Raw genomic sequence first — 14,924 nt, 5'->3', positions numbered from 1 at the left:
AATACAGTTATTGGTTATTGTGGCACAGCACTCTTTTTTCTTTGCATTTGCATTCTCAGTTTTTTAACATTTTTTTTTTCAATAGTTTTTCAGGCCTACTTTTCCCTGCCTAAGAGTATACACATAGTCCACCTAAAAGGGAATGGAAAACTTTTAGGACAAAATTGTTGAAAAGAATGTTGTGCAACTTCCAAAATATGATAATGAAAGCTGTGGCAAAACCAATGAGTTTTGTGCCACAGAAGCCAGTCACTATTATATTTCATGTAGGTGCTGTGGCTTAGTAATTAAGTTTTATACAATGTTTCTTATTGTAGAAGCAGCAATTTTACTTGAAGAAGTTTTGGCTAGGCAAGTGCGGGTTAAGCTCCCATCCATGTTGAGCATAGCATCCCAAAAGATTTGTTAGTGACCTTTACCTATTGTCAGAGATGGAAGGTAGTACATCAAACCAAACTGATAAGAAAATGTCTTTGTTCAGATGTGGTGGAAACAGTGGGCATAGCGAATGCAAGTTTCCTGTGAGCAAATATGGGTGAAGCTCTAAGACGTGATTCCGAAAATCTGGGATGTAAACAGCAGGCAATGACTTGGTGATAATAAGATGAGCAAAGGCACTGCTGAGAGTTGAACTCAGGATCTCCTGTTTACTAGACAGGCGCTTTAACCAACTAAGCCACAGCGCCCACATGCTGCTATACAGTTATTGGTTATTGTGGCACAGCACTCTTTTTTCTTTGCATTTGCATTCTCAGTTTTTTAACATTTTTTTTTCAATAGTTTTTCAGGCCTACTTTTCCCTGCCTAAGAGTATACACATAGTCCACCTAAAAGGGAATGGAAAACTTTTAGGACAAAATTGTTGAAAAGAATGTTGTGCAACTTCCAAAATATGATAATGAAAGCTGTGGCAAAACCAATGAGTTTTGTGCCACAGAAGCCAGTCACTATTATATTTCATGTAGGTGCTGTGGCTTAGTAATTAAGTTTTATACAATGTTTCTTATTGTAGAAGCAGCAATTTTACTTGAAGAAGTTTTGGCTAGGCAAGTGCGGGTTAAGCTCCCATCCATGTTGAGCATAGCATCCCAAACGATTTGTTAGTGACCTTTACCTATTGTCAGAGATGGAAGGTAGTACATCAAACCAAACTGATAAGAAAATGTCTTTGTTCAGATGTGGTGGAAACAGTGGGCATAGCGAATGCAAGTTTCCTGTGAGCAAATATGGGTGAAGCTCTAAGACGTGATTCCGAAAATCTGGGATGTAAACAGCAGGCAATGACTTGGTGATAATAAGATGAGCAAAGGCACTGCTGAGAGTTGAACTCAGGATCTCCTGTTTACTAGACAGGCGCTTTAACCAACTAAGCCACAGCGCCCACATGCTGCAATACAGTTATTGGTTATTGTGGCACAGCACTCTTTTTTCTTTGCATTTGCATTCTCAGTTTTTTAACATTTTTTTTTTCAATAGTTTTTCAGGCCTACTTTTCCCTGCCTAAGAGTATACACATAGTCCACCTAAAAGGGAATGGAAAACTTTTAGGACAAAATTGTTGAAAAGAATGTTGTGCAACTTCCAAAATATGATAATGAAAGCTGTGGCAAAACCAATGAGTTTTGTGCCACAGAAGCCAGTCACTATTATATTTCATGTAGGTGCTGTGGCTTAGTAATTAAGTTTTATACAATGTTTCTTATTGTAGAAGCAGCAATTTTACTTGAAGAAGTTTTGGCTAGGCAAGTGCGGGTTAAGCTCCCATCCATGTTGAGCATAGCATCCCAAACGATTTGTTAGTGACCTTTACCTATTGTCAGAGATGGAAGGTAGTACATCAAACCAAACTGATAAGAAAATGTCTTTGTTCAGATGTGGTGGAAACAGTGGGCATAGCGAATGCAAGTTTCCTGTGAGCAAATATGGGTGAAGCTCTAAGACGTGATTCCGAAAATCTGGGATGTAAACAGCAGGCAATGACTTGGTGATAATAAGATGAGCAAAGGCACTGCTGAGAGTTGAACTCAGGATCTCCTGTTTACTAGACAGGCGCTTTAACCAACTAAGCCACAGCGCCCACATGCTGCTATACAGTTATTGGTTATTGTGGCACAGCACTCTTTTTTCTTTGCATTTGCATTCTCAGTTTTTTAACATTTTTTTTTCAATAGTTTTTCAGGCCTACTTTTCCCTGCCTAAGAGTATACACATAGTCCACCTAAAAGGGAATGGAAAACTTTTAGGACAAAATTGTTGAAAAGAATGTTGTGCAACTTCCAAAATATGATAATGAAAGCTGTGGCAAAACCAATGAGTTTTGTGCCACAGAAGCCAGTCACTATTATATTTCATGTAGGTGCTGTGGCTTAGTAATTAAGTTTTATACAATGTTTCTTATTGTAGAAGCAGCAATTTTACTTGAAGAAGTTTTGGCTAGGCAAGTGCGGGTTAAGCTCCCATCCATGTTGAGCATAGCATCCCAAACGATTTGTTAGTGACCTTTACCTATTGTCAGAGATGGAAGGTAGTACATCAAACCAAACTGATAAGAAAATGTCTTTGTTCAGATGTGGTGGAAACAGTGGGCATAGCGAATGCAAGTTTCCTGTGAGCAAATATGGGTGAAGCTCTAAGACGTGATTCCGAAAATCTGGGATGTAAACAGCAGGCAATGACTTGGTGATAATAAGATGAGCAAAGGCACTGCTGAGAGTTGAACTCAGGATCTCCTGTTTACTAGACAGGCGCTTTAACCAACTAAGCCACAGCGCCCACATGCTGCAATACAGTTATTGGTTATTGTGGCACAGCACTCTTTTTTCTTTGCATTTGCATTCTCAGTTTTTTAACATTTTTTTTTCAATAGTTTTTCAGGCCTACTTTTCCCTGCCTAAGAGTATACACATAGTCCACCTAAAAGGGAATGGAAAACTTTTAGGACAAAATTGTTGAAAAGAATGTTGTGCAACTTCCAAAATATGATAATGAAAGCTGTGGCAAAACCAATGAGTTTTGTGCCACAGAAGCCAGTCACTATTATATTTCATGTAGGTGCTGTGGCTTAGTAATTAAGTTTTATACAATGTTTCTTATTGTAGAAGCAGCAATTTTACTTGAAGAAGTTTTGGCTAGGCAAGTGCGGGTTAAGCTCCCATCCATGTTGAGCATAGCATCCCAAAAGATTTGTTAGTGACCTTTACCTATTGTCAGAGATGGAAGGTAGTACATCAAACCAAACTGATAAGAAAATGTCTTTGTTCAGATGTGGTGGAAACAGTGGGCATAGCGAATGCAAGTTTCCTGTGAGCAAATATGGGTGAAGCTCTAAGACGTGATTCCGAAAATCTGGGATGTAAACAGCAGGCAATGACTTGGTGATAATAAGATGAGCAAAGGCACTGCTGAGAGTTGAACTCAGGATCTCCTGTTTACTAGACAGGCGCTTTAACCAACTAAGCCACAGCGCCCACATGCTGCTATACAGTTATTGGTTATTGTGGCACAGCACTCTTTTTTCTTTGCATTTGCATTCTCAGTTTTTTAACATTTTTTTTTCAATAGTTTTTCAGGCCTACTTTTCCCTGCCTAAGAGTATACACATAGTCCACCTAAAAGGGAATGGAAAACTTTTAGGACAAAATTGTTGAAAAGAATCTTGTGCAACTTCCAAAATATGATAATGAAAGCTGTGGCAAAACCAATGAGTTTTGTGCCACAGAAGCCAGTCACTATTATATTTCATGTAGGTGCTGTGGCTTAGTAATTAAGTTTTATACAATGTTTCTTATTGTAGAAGCAGCAATTTTACTTGAAGAAGTTTTGGCTAGGCAAGTGCGGGTTAAGCTCCCATCCATGTTGAGCATAGCATCCCAAAAGATTTGTTAGTGACCTTTACCTATTGTCAGAGATGGAAGGTAGTACATCAAACCAAACTGATAAGAAAATGTCTTTGTTCAGATGTGGTGGAAACAGTGGGCATAGCGAATGCAAGTTTCCTGTGAGCAAATATGGGTGAAGCTCTAAGACGTGATTCCGAAAATCTGAGATGTAAACAGCAGGCAATGACTTGGTGATAATAAGATGAGCAAAGGCACTGCTGAGAGTTGAACTCAGGATCTCCTGTTTACTAGACAGGCGCTTTAACCAACTAAGCCACAGCGCCCACATGCTGCAATACAGTTATTGGTTATTGTGGCACAGCACTCTTTTTTCTTTGCATTTGCATTCTCAGTTTTTTAACATTTTTTTTCAATAGTTTTTCAGGCCTACTTTTCCCTGCCTAAGAGTATACACATAGTCCACCTAAAAGGGAATGGAAAACTTTTAGGACAAAATTGTTGAAAAGAATGTTGTGCAACTTCCAAAATATGATAATGAAAGCTGTGGCAAAACCAATGAGTTTTGCGCCACAGAAGCCAGTCACTATTATATTTCATGTAGGTGCTGTGGCTTAGTAATTAAGTTTTATACAATGTTTCTTATTGTAGAAGCAGCAATTTTACTTGAAGAAGTTTTGGCTAGGCAAGTGCGGGTTAAGCTCCCATCCATATTGAGCATAGCATCCCAAAAGACTTGTTAGTGACCTTTACCTATTGTCAGAGATGGAAGGTAGTACATCAAACCAAACTGATAAGAAAATGTCTTTGTTCAGATGTGGTGGAAACAGTGGGCATAGCGAATGCAAGTTTCCGTTGAGCAAATATGGGTGAAGCTCAAAGACGTAATCCCGAAAATCTGAGATGTAAACAGCAGGCAATGACTTGGTGATAATAAGATGAGCAAAGGCACTGCTGAGAGTTGAACTCAGGACCTCCTGTTTACTAGACAGGCGCTTTTACCAACTAAGCCACAGCGCCCACATGCTGCTATACAGTTATTGGTTATTGTGGCACAGCACTCTTTTTTCTTTGCATTTGCATTCTCAGTTTTTTAACATTTTTTTTTCAATAGTTTTTCAGGCCTACTTTTCCCTGCCTAAGAGTATACACATAGTCCACCTAAAAGGGAATGGAAAACTTTTAGGACAAAATTGTTGAAAAGAATGTTGTGCAACTTCCAAAATATGATAATGAAAGCTGTGGCAAAACCAATGAGTTTTGTGCCACAGAAGCCAGTCACTATTATATTTCATGTAGGTGCTGTGGCTTAGTAATTAAGTTTTATACAATGTTTCTTATTGTAGAAGCAGCAATTTTACTTGAAGAAGTTTTGGCTAGGCAAGTGCGGGTTAAGCTCCCATCCATGTTGAGCATAGCATCCCAAAAGATTTGTTAGTGACCTTTACCTATTGTCAGAGATGGAAGGTAGTACATCAAACCAAACTGATAAGAAAATGTCTTTGTTCAGATGTGGTGGAAACAGTGGGCATAGCGAATGCAAGTTTCCGTTGAGCAAATATGGGTGAAGCTCAAAGACGTAATCCCGAAAATCTGGGATGTAAACAGCAGGCAATGACTTGGTGATAATAAGATGAGCAAAAGCACTGCTGAGAGTTGAACTCAGGATCTCCTGTTTACTAGACAGGCGCTTTAACCAACTAAGCCACAGCGCCCACATGCTGCAATCCAGTTATTGGTTATTGTGGCACAGCACTCTTTTTTCTTTGCATTTGCAGTCTCAGTTTTTTAACATTTTTTTTTCAATAGTTTTTCAGGCCTACTTTTCCCTGCCTAAGAGTATACACATAGTCCACCTAAAAGGGAATGGAAAACTTTTAGGACAAAATTGTTGAAAAGAATGTTGTGCAACTTCCAAAATATGATAATGAAAGCTGTGGCAAAACCAATGAGTTTTGTGCCACAGAAGCCAGTCACTATTATATTTCATGTAGGTGCTGTGGCTTAGTAATTAAGTTTTATACAATGTTTCTTATTGTAGAAGCAGCAATTTTACTTGAAGAAGTTTTGGCTAGGCAAGTGTGGGTTAAGCTCCCATCCATGTTGAGCATAGCATCCCAAAAGACTTGTTAGTGACCTTTACCTATTGTCAGAGATGGAAGGTAGTACATCAAACCAAACTGATAAGAAAATGTCTTTGTTCAGATGTGGTGGAAACAGTGGGCATAGGGAATGCAAGTTTCCTGTGAGCAAATATGGGTGAAGCTCAAAGACGTGATCCCGAAAATCTGGGATGTAAACAGCAGGCAATGACTTGGTGATAATAAGATGAGCAAAGGCACTGCTGAGAGCTGAACTCAGGATCTCCTGTTTACTAGACAGGCGCTTTAACCAACTAAGCCACAGCACCACATGCTGCAATACAGTTATTGGTTATTGTGGCACAGCACTCTTTTTTCTTTGCATTTGCATTCTCAGTTTTTTAACATTTTTTTTCAATAGTTTTTCAGGCCTACTTTTCCCTGCCTAAGAGTATACACATAGTCCACCTAAAAGGGAATGGAAAACTTTTAGGACAAAATTGTTGAAAAGAATGTTGTGCAACTTCCAAAATATGATAATGAAAGCTGTGGCAAAACCAATGAGTTTTGCGCCACAGAAGCCAGTCACTATTATATTTTATGTAGGTGCTGTGGCTTAGTAATTAAGTTTTATACAATGTTTCTTATTGTAGAAGCAGCAATTTTACTTGAAGAAGTTTTGGCTAGGCAAGTGCGGGTTAAGCTCCCATCCATGTTGAGCATAGCATCCCAAAAGACTTGTTAGTGACCTTTACCTATTGTCAGAGATGGAAGGTAGTACATCAAACCAAACTGATAAGAAAATGTCTTTGTTCAGATGTGGTGGAAACAGTGGGCATAGCGAATGCAAGTTTCCTGTGAGCAAATATGGGTGAAGCTCTAAGACGTGATTCCGAAAACCTGGGATGTAAACAGCAGGCAATGACTTGGTGATAATAAGATGAGCAAAGGCACTGCTGAGAGTTGAACTCAGGATCTCCTGTTTACTAGACAGGCGCTTTAACCAACTAAGCCACAGCGCCCACATGCTGCTATACAGTTATTGGTTATTGTGGCACAGCACTCTTTTTTCTTTGCATTTGCATTCTCAGTTTTTTAACATTTTTTTTTCAATAGTTTTTCAGGCCTACTTTTCCCTGCCTAAGAGTATACACATAGTCTACCTAAAAGGGAATGGAAAACTTTTAGGACAAAATTGTTGAAAAGAATGTTGTGCAACTTCCAAAATATGATAATGAAAGCTGTGGCAAAACCAATGAGTTTTGTGCCACAGAAGCCAGTCAATATTATATTTCATGTAGGTGCTGTGGCTTAGTAATTAAGTTTTATACAATGTTTCTTATTGTAGAAGCAGCAATTTTACTTGAAGAAGTTTTGGCTAGGCAAGTGCGGGTTAAGCTCCCATCCATGTTGAGCATAGCATCCCAAAAGACTTGTTAGTGACCTTTACCTATTGTCAGAGATGGAAGGTAGTACATCAAACCAAACTGATAAGAAAATGTCTTTGTTCAGATGTAGTGGAAACAGTGGGCATAGCGAATGCAAGTTTCCTGTGAGCAAATATGGGTGAAGCTCTAAGACGTGATTCCGAAAATCTGGGATGTAAACAGCAGGCAATGACTTGGTGATAATAAGATGAGCAAAGGCACTGCTGAGAGTTGAACTCAGAATCTCCTGTGTACTAGACAGGCACTTTAACCAACTAAGCCACAGCGCCCACATGCTGCTATACAGTTATTGGTTATTGTGGCACAGCACTCTTTTTTCTTTGCATTTGCATTCTCAGTTTTTTAAAAAAATTTTCAATAGTTTTTCAGGCCTACTTTTCCCTGCCTAAGAGTATACACATAGTCCACCTAAAAGGGAATGGAAAACTTTTAGGACAAAATTGTTGAAAAGAATGTTGTGCAACTTCCAAAATATGATAATGAAAGCTGTGGCAAAACCAATGAGTTTTGCGCCACAGAAGCCAGTCACTATTATATTTCATGTAGGTGCTGTGGCTTAGTAATTAAGTTTTATACAATGTTTCTTATTGTAGAAGCAGCAATTTTACTTGAAGAAGTTTTGGCTAGGCAAGTGCGGGTTAAGCTCCCATCCATATTGAGCATAGCATCCCAAAAGACTTGTTAGTGACCTTTACCTATTGTCAGAGATGGAAGGTAGTACATCAAACCAAACTGATAAGAAAATGTCTTTGTTCAGATGTGGTGGAAACAGTGGGCATAGCGAATGCAAGTTTCCTGTGAGCAAATATGGGTGAAGCTCAAAGACGTGATCCCGAAAATCTGGGATGTAAACAGCAGGCAATGACTTGGTGATAATAAGATGAGCAAAGGCACTGCTGAGAGTTGAACTCAGGATCTCCTGTTTACTAGACAGGCGTTTTAACCAACTAAGCCACAGCGCCCACATGCTGCAATTCAGTTATTGGTTATTGTGGCACAGCACTCTTTTTTCTTTGCATTTGCATTCTCAGTTTTTAACATTTTTTTTCAATAGTTTTTCAGGCCTACTTTTCCCTGCCTAAGAGTATACACATAGTCCACCTAAAAGGGAATGGAAAACTTTTAGGACAAAATTGTTGAAAAGAATGTTGTGCAACTTCCAAAATATGATAATGAAAGCTGTGGCAAAACCAATGAGTTTTGTGCCACAGAAGCCAGTCACTATTATATTTCATGTAGGTGCTGTGGCTTAGTAATTAAGTTTTATACAATGTTTCTTATTGTAGAAGCAGCAATTTTACTTGAAGAAGTTTTGGCTAGGCAAGTGTGGGTTAAGCTCCCATCCATGTTGAGCATAGCATCCCAAAAGACTTGTTAGTGACCTTTACCTATTGTCAGAGATGGAAGGTAGTACATCAAACCAAACTGCTAAGAAAATGTCTTTGTTCAGATGTGGTGGAAACAGTGGGCATAAGGAATGCAAGTTTCCTGTGAGCAAATATGGGTGAAGCTCAAAGACGTGATCCCGAAAATCTGGGATGTAAACAGCAGGCAATGACTTGGTGATAATAAGATGAGCAAAGGCACTGCTGAGACTTAAACTCAGGATCTCTTGTTTACTAGACAGGCGCGTTAACCAACTAAGCCACAGCGCCCACATGCATGCAAATACAGTTATTGGTTATTGTGGCACAGCACTCTTTTTTCTTTGCATTTGCATTCTCAGTTTTTTAACATTTTTTTTTCAATAGTTTTTCAGGCCTACTTTTCCCTGCCTAAGAGTATACACATAGTCCACCTAAAAGGGAATGGAAAACTTTTAGGACAAAATTGTTGAAAAGAATGTTGTGCAACTTCCAAAATATGATAATGAAAGCTGTGGCAAAACCAATGAGTTTTGTGCCACAGAAGCCAGTCACTATTATATTTCATGTAGGTGCTGTGGCTTAGTAATTAAGTTTTATACAATGTTTCTTATTGTAGAAGCAGCAATTTTACTTGAAGAAGTTTTGGCTAGGCAAGTGCGGGTTAAGCTCCCATCCATGTTGAGCATAGCATCCCAAAAGACTTGTTAGTGACCTTTACCTATTGTCAGAGATGGAAGGTAGTACATCAAACCAAACTGATAAGAAAATGTCTTTGTTCAGATGTGGTGGAAACAGTGGGCATAGCGAATGCAAGTTTCCTGTGAGCAAATATGGGTGAAGCTCTAAGACGTGATTCCGAAAATCTGGGATGTAAACAGCAGGCAATGACTTGGTGATAATAAGATGAGCAAAGGCACTGCTGAGAGTTGAACTCAGGATCTCCTGTTTACTAGACAGGCGTTTTAACCAACTAAGCCACAGCGCCCACATGCTGCAATTCAGTTATTGGTTATTGTGGCACAGCACTCTTTTTTCTTTGCATTTGCATTCTCAGTTTTTAACATTTTTTTTCAATAGTTTTTCAGGCCTACTTTTCCCTGCCTAAGAGTATACACATAGTCCACCTAAAAGGGAATGGAAAACTTTTAGGACAAAATTGTTGAAAAGAATGTTGTGCAACTTCCAAAATATGATAATGAAAGCTGTGGCAAAACCAATGAGTTTTGTGCCACAGAAGCCAGTCACTATTATATTTCATGTAGGTGCTGTGGCTTAGTAATTAAGTTTTATACAATGTTTCTTATTGTAGAAGCAGCAATTTTACTTGAAGAAGTTTTGGCTAGGCAAGTGTGGGTTAAGCTCCCATCCATGTTGAGCATAGCATCCCAAAAGACTTGTTAGTGACCTTTACCTATTGTCAGAGATGGAAGGTAGTACATCAAACCAAACTGATAAGAAAATGTCTTTGTTCAGATGTGGTGGAAACAGTGGGCATAGCGAATGCAAGTTTCCTGTGAGCAAATATGGGTGAAGCTCTAAGACGTGATTCCGAAAATCTGGGATGTAAACAGCAGGCAATGACTTGGTGATAATAAGATGAGCAAAGGCACTGCTGAGAGTTGAACTCAGGATCTCCTGTTTACTAGACAGGTGCTTTAACCAACTAAGCCACAGCACCCACATGCTGCAATACAGTTATTGGTTATTGTGGCACAGCACTCTTTTTTCTTTGCATTTGCATTCTCAGTTTTTTAACATTTTTTTTTTCAATAGTTTTTCAGGCCTACTTTTCCCTGCCTAAGAGTATACACATAGTCCACCTAAAAGGGAATGGAAAACTTTTAGGACAAAATTGTTGAAAAGAATGTTGTGCAACTTCCAAAATATGATAATGAAAGCTGTGGCAAAACCAATGAGTTTTGTGCCACAGAAGCCAGTCACTATTATATTTCATGTAGGTGCTGTGGCTTAGTAATTAAGTTTTATACAATGTTTCTTATTGTAGAAGCAGCAATTTTACTTGAAGAAGTTTTGGCTAGGCAAGTGCGGGTTAAGCTCCCATCCATGTTGAGCATAGCATCCCAAAAGATTTGTTAGTGACCTTTACCTATTGTCAGAGATGGAAGGTAGTACATCAAACCAAACTGATAAGAAAATGTCTTTGTTCAGATGTGGTGGAAACAGTGGGCATAGCGAATGCAAGTTTCCTGTGAGCAAATATGGGTGAAGCTCTAAGACGTGATTCCGAAAATCTGGGATGTAAACAGCAGGCAATGACTTGGTGATAATAAGATGAGCAAAGGCACTGCTGAGAGTTGAACTCAGGATCTCCTGTTTACTAGACAGGCGCTTTAACCAACTAAGCCACAGCGCCCACATGCTGCTATACAGTTATTGGTTATTGTGGCACAGCACTCTTTTTTCTTTGCATTTGCATTCTCAGTTTTTTAACATTTTTTTTTCAATAGTTTTTCAGGCCTACTTTTCCCTGCCTAAGAGTATACACATAGTCCACCTAAAAGGGAATGGAAAACTTTTAGGACAAAATTGTTGAAAAGAATGTTGTGCAACTTCCAAAATATGATAATGAAAGCTGTGGCAAAACCAATGAGTTTTGTGCCACAGAAGCCAGTCACTATTATATTTCATGTAGGTGCTGTGGCTTAGTAATTAAGTTTTATACAATGTTTCTTATTGTAGAAGCAGCAATTTTACTTGAAGAAGTTTTGGCTAGGCAAGTGCGGGTTAAGCTCCCATCCATGTTGAGCATAGCATCCCAAACGATTTGTTAGTGACCTTTACCTATTGTCAGAGATGGAAGGTAGTACATCAAACCAAACTGATAAGAAAATGTCTTTGTTCAGATGTGGTGGAAACAGTGGGCATAGCGAATGCAAGTTTCCTGTGAGCAAATATGGGTGAAGCTCTAAGACGTGATTCCGAAAATCTGGGATGTAAACAGCAGGCAATGACTTGGTGATAATAAGATGAGCAAAGGCACTGCTGAGAGTTGAACTCAGGATCTCCTGTTTACTAGACAGGCGCTTTAACCAACTAAGCCACAGCGCCCACATGCTGCTATACAGTTATTGGTTATTGTGGCACAGCACTCTTTTTTCTTTGCATTTGCATTCTCAGTTTTTTAACATTTTTTTTTCAATAGTTTTTCAGGCCTACTTTTCCCTGCCTAAGAGTATACACATAGTCCACCTAAAAGGGAATGGAAAACTTTTAGGACAAAATTGTTGAAAAGAATGTTGTGCAACTTCCAAAATATGATAATGAAAGCTGTGGCAAAACCAATGAGTTTTGCGCCACAGAAGCCAGTCACTATTATATTTCATGTAGGTGCTGTGGCTTAGTAATTAAGTTTTATACAATGTTTCTTATTGTAGAAGCAGCAATTTTACTTGAAGAAGTTTTGGCTAGGCAAGTGCGGGTTAAGCTCCCATCCATATTGAGCATAGCATCCCAAAAGACTTGTTAGTGACCTTTACCTATTGTCAGAGATGGAAGGTAGTACATCAAACCAAACTGATAAGAAAATGTCTTTGTTCAAATGTGGTGGAAACAGTGGGCATAGGGAATGCAAGTTTCCTGTGAGCAAATATGGGTGAAGCTCAAAGACGTGATCCCGAAAATCTGGGATGTAAACAGCAGGCAATGACTTGGTGATAATAAGATGAGCAAAGGCACTGCTGAAAGTTGAACTCAGGATCTCCTGTTTACTAGACAGGCGCTTTAACCAACTAAGCCACAGCGCCCACATGCTGCTATACAGTTATTGGATATTGTGGCACAGCACTCTTTTTTCTTTGCATTTGCATTCTCAGTTTTTTAACATTTTTTTTTCAATAGTTTTTCAGGCCTACTTTTCCCTGCCTAAGAGTATACACATAGTCCACCTAAAAGGGAATGGAAAACTTTTAGGACAAAATTGTTGAAAAGAATGTTGTGCAACTTCCAAAATATGATAATGAAAGCTGTGGCAAAACCAATGAGTTTTGTGCCACAGAAGCCAGTCACTATTATATTTCATGTAGGTGCTGTGGCTTAGTAATTAAGTTTTATACAATGTTTCTTATTGTAGAAGCAGCAATTTTACTTGAAGAAGTTTTGGCTAGGCAAGTGCGGGTTAAGCTCCCATCCATGTTGAGCATAGCATCCCAAAAGACTTGTTAGTGACCTTTACCTATTGTCAGAGATGGAAGGTAGTACATCAAACCAAACTGATAAGAAAATGTCTTTGTTCAGATGTGGTGGAAACAGTGGGCATAGCGAATGCAAGTTTCCGTTGAGCAAATATGGGTGAAGCTCAAAGACGTGATCCCGAAAATCTGGGATGTAAACAGCAGGCAATGACTTGGTGATAATAAGATGAGCAAAGGCACTGCTGAGAGTTGAACTCAGGATCTCCTGTTTACTAGACAGGCGCTTTAACCAACTAATCCACAGCGCCCACATGCTGCAATTCAGTTATTGGTTATTGTGGCACAGCACTCTTTTTTCTTTGCATTTGCATTCTCAGTTTTTTAACATTTTTTTTTCAATAGTTTTTCAGGCCTACTTTTCCCTGCCTAAGAGTATACACATAGTCCACCTAAAAGGGAATGGAAAACTTTTAGGACAAAATTGTTGAAAAGAATGTTGTGCAACTTCCAAAATATGATAATGAAAGCTGTGGCAAAACCAATGAGTTTTGTGCCACAGAAGCCAGTCACTATTATATTTCATGTAGGTGCTGTGGCTTAGTAATTAAGATTCATACAATGTTTCTTATTGTAGAAGCAGCAATTTTACTTGAAGAAGTTTTGGCTAGGCAAGTGCGGGTTAAGCTCCCATCCATGTTGAGCATAGCATCCCAAAAGACTTGTTAGTGACCTTTACCTATTGTCAGAGATGGAAGGTAGTACATCAAACCAAACTGATAAGAAAATGTATTTGTTCAGATGTGGTGGAAACAGTGGGCATAGCGAATGCAAGTTTCCGTTGAGCAATTATGGGTGAAGCTCAAAGACGTGATCACGAAAATCTGGGATGTAAACAGCAGGCAATGACTTGGTGATAATAAGATGAGCAAAGGCACTGCTGAGAGTTGAACTCAGGATCTCCTGTTTACTAGACAGGCGCTTTAACCAACTAAGCCACAGCGCCCACATGCTGCAATCCAGTTATTGGTTATTGTGGCACAGCACTCTTTTTTCTTTGCATTTGCATTCTCAGTTTTTTAACATTTTTTTTTCAATAGTTTTTCAGGCCTACTTTTCCCTGCCTAAGAGTATACACATAGTCCACCTAAAAGGGAATGGAAAACTTTTAGGACAAAATTGTTGAAAAGAATGTTGTGCAACTTCCAAAATATGATAATGAAAGCTGTGGCAAAACCAATGAGTTTTGTGCCACAGAAGCCAGTCACTATTATATTTCATGTAGGTGCTGTGGCTTAGTAATTAAGTTTTATACAATGTTTCTTATTGTAGAAGCAGCAATTTTACTTGAAGAAGTTTTGGCTAGGCAAGTGTGGGTTAATCTCCCATCCATGTTGAGCATAGCATCCCAAAAGACTTGTTAGTGACCTTTACCTATTGTCAGAGATGGAAGGTAGTACATCAAACCAAACTGATAAGAAAATGTCTTTGTTCAGATGTGGTGGAAACAGTGGGCATAGGGAATGCAAGTTTCCTGTGAGCAAATATGGGTGAAGCTCAAAGACGTGATCCCGAAAATCTGGGATGTAAACAGCAGGCAATGACTTGGTGATAATAAGATGAGCAAAGGCACTGCTGAGAGTTGAACTCAGGATCTCCTGTTTACTAAACAGGTGCTTTAACCAACTAAGCCACAGCGCCCACATGCTTCAATACAGTTATTGGTTATTGTGGCACAGCACTCTTTTTTCTTTGCATTTGCATTCTCAGTTTTTTAACATTTTTTTTTCAATAGTTTTTCAGGCCTACTTTTCCCTGCCTAAGAGTATACACATAGTCCACCTAAAAGGGATTGGAAAACTTTTAGGACAAAATTGTTGAAAAGAATGTTGTGCAACTTCCAAAATATGATAATGAAAGCTGTGGCAAAACCAATGAGTTTTGTGCCACAGAAGCCAGTCACTATTATATTTCATGTAGGTGCTGTGGCTTAGTAATTAAGTTTTATACAATATTTCTTATTGTAGAAGCAGCAATTTTACTT

General features: G+C 38.9%; 18 non-coding genes across 18 annotated transcripts; all 18 read right to left on the bottom strand.

Moving 5' to 3' along the window:
* Window positions 1-612: 612 nt before the first annotated feature.
* Window positions 613-686, bottom strand: TRNAT-AGU (transfer RNA threonine (anticodon AGU)). Its single transcript has one exon. It is a non-coding gene; the product is annotated as a tRNA-Thr (tRNA).
* A 621-nt stretch (window positions 687-1,307) lies between these two features.
* Window positions 1,308-1,381, bottom strand: TRNAT-AGU (transfer RNA threonine (anticodon AGU)). Its single transcript has one exon. It is a non-coding gene; the product is annotated as a tRNA-Thr (tRNA).
* Window positions 1,382-2,003: 622 nt separating this feature from the next.
* On the bottom strand, window positions 2,004-2,077 carry TRNAT-AGU (transfer RNA threonine (anticodon AGU)). The gene has a single exon. It is a non-coding gene; the product is annotated as a tRNA-Thr (tRNA).
* A 621-nt stretch (window positions 2,078-2,698) lies between these two features.
* TRNAT-AGU (transfer RNA threonine (anticodon AGU)) lies at window positions 2,699-2,772 on the bottom strand. Its single transcript has one exon. It is a non-coding gene; the product is annotated as a tRNA-Thr (tRNA).
* Window positions 2,773-3,393: 621 nt separating this feature from the next.
* On the bottom strand, window positions 3,394-3,467 carry TRNAT-AGU (transfer RNA threonine (anticodon AGU)). The gene has a single exon. It is a non-coding gene; the product is annotated as a tRNA-Thr (tRNA).
* Window positions 3,468-4,088: 621 nt separating this feature from the next.
* Window positions 4,089-4,162, bottom strand: TRNAT-AGU (transfer RNA threonine (anticodon AGU)). The gene has a single exon. It is a non-coding gene; the product is annotated as a tRNA-Thr (tRNA).
* Window positions 4,163-4,782: 620 nt separating this feature from the next.
* On the bottom strand, window positions 4,783-4,856 carry TRNAT-AGU (transfer RNA threonine (anticodon AGU)). Its single transcript has one exon. It is a non-coding gene; the product is annotated as a tRNA-Thr (tRNA).
* A 621-nt stretch (window positions 4,857-5,477) lies between these two features.
* On the bottom strand, window positions 5,478-5,551 carry TRNAT-AGU (transfer RNA threonine (anticodon AGU)). The gene has a single exon. It is a non-coding gene; the product is annotated as a tRNA-Thr (tRNA).
* A 1,314-nt stretch (window positions 5,552-6,865) lies between these two features.
* On the bottom strand, window positions 6,866-6,939 carry TRNAT-AGU (transfer RNA threonine (anticodon AGU)). Its single transcript has one exon. It is a non-coding gene; the product is annotated as a tRNA-Thr (tRNA).
* A 621-nt stretch (window positions 6,940-7,560) lies between these two features.
* On the bottom strand, window positions 7,561-7,634 carry TRNAT-AGU (transfer RNA threonine (anticodon AGU)). The gene has a single exon. It is a non-coding gene; the product is annotated as a tRNA-Thr (tRNA).
* A 619-nt stretch (window positions 7,635-8,253) lies between these two features.
* Window positions 8,254-8,327, bottom strand: TRNAT-AGU (transfer RNA threonine (anticodon AGU)). Its single transcript has one exon. It is a non-coding gene; the product is annotated as a tRNA-Thr (tRNA).
* A 1,316-nt stretch (window positions 8,328-9,643) lies between these two features.
* TRNAT-AGU (transfer RNA threonine (anticodon AGU)) lies at window positions 9,644-9,717 on the bottom strand. Its single transcript has one exon. It is a non-coding gene; the product is annotated as a tRNA-Thr (tRNA).
* Window positions 9,718-10,336: 619 nt separating this feature from the next.
* TRNAT-AGU (transfer RNA threonine (anticodon AGU)) lies at window positions 10,337-10,410 on the bottom strand. The gene has a single exon. It is a non-coding gene; the product is annotated as a tRNA-Thr (tRNA).
* Window positions 10,411-11,032: 622 nt separating this feature from the next.
* On the bottom strand, window positions 11,033-11,106 carry TRNAT-AGU (transfer RNA threonine (anticodon AGU)). Its single transcript has one exon. It is a non-coding gene; the product is annotated as a tRNA-Thr (tRNA).
* Window positions 11,107-11,727: 621 nt separating this feature from the next.
* Window positions 11,728-11,801, bottom strand: TRNAT-AGU (transfer RNA threonine (anticodon AGU)). The gene has a single exon. It is a non-coding gene; the product is annotated as a tRNA-Thr (tRNA).
* Window positions 11,802-12,422: 621 nt separating this feature from the next.
* On the bottom strand, window positions 12,423-12,496 carry TRNAT-AGU (transfer RNA threonine (anticodon AGU)). Its single transcript has one exon. It is a non-coding gene; the product is annotated as a tRNA-Thr (tRNA).
* A 1,316-nt stretch (window positions 12,497-13,812) lies between these two features.
* On the bottom strand, window positions 13,813-13,886 carry TRNAT-AGU (transfer RNA threonine (anticodon AGU)). Its single transcript has one exon. It is a non-coding gene; the product is annotated as a tRNA-Thr (tRNA).
* Window positions 13,887-14,507: 621 nt separating this feature from the next.
* Window positions 14,508-14,581, bottom strand: TRNAT-AGU (transfer RNA threonine (anticodon AGU)). The gene has a single exon. It is a non-coding gene; the product is annotated as a tRNA-Thr (tRNA).
* Window positions 14,582-14,924: the final 343 nt, after the last annotated feature.

Source organism: Hyperolius riggenbachi, chromosome 11 (assembly GCF_040937935.1).
Source record: "Hyperolius riggenbachi isolate aHypRig1 chromosome 11, aHypRig1.pri, whole genome shotgun sequence".
NCBI classification, from domain to species: domain Eukaryota; kingdom Metazoa; phylum Chordata; class Amphibia; order Anura; family Hyperoliidae; genus Hyperolius; species Hyperolius riggenbachi.
The sequence above is the reverse complement of the archived record's forward strand: the minus strand, read 5'-3'. Positions and strand labels throughout refer to the sequence as shown.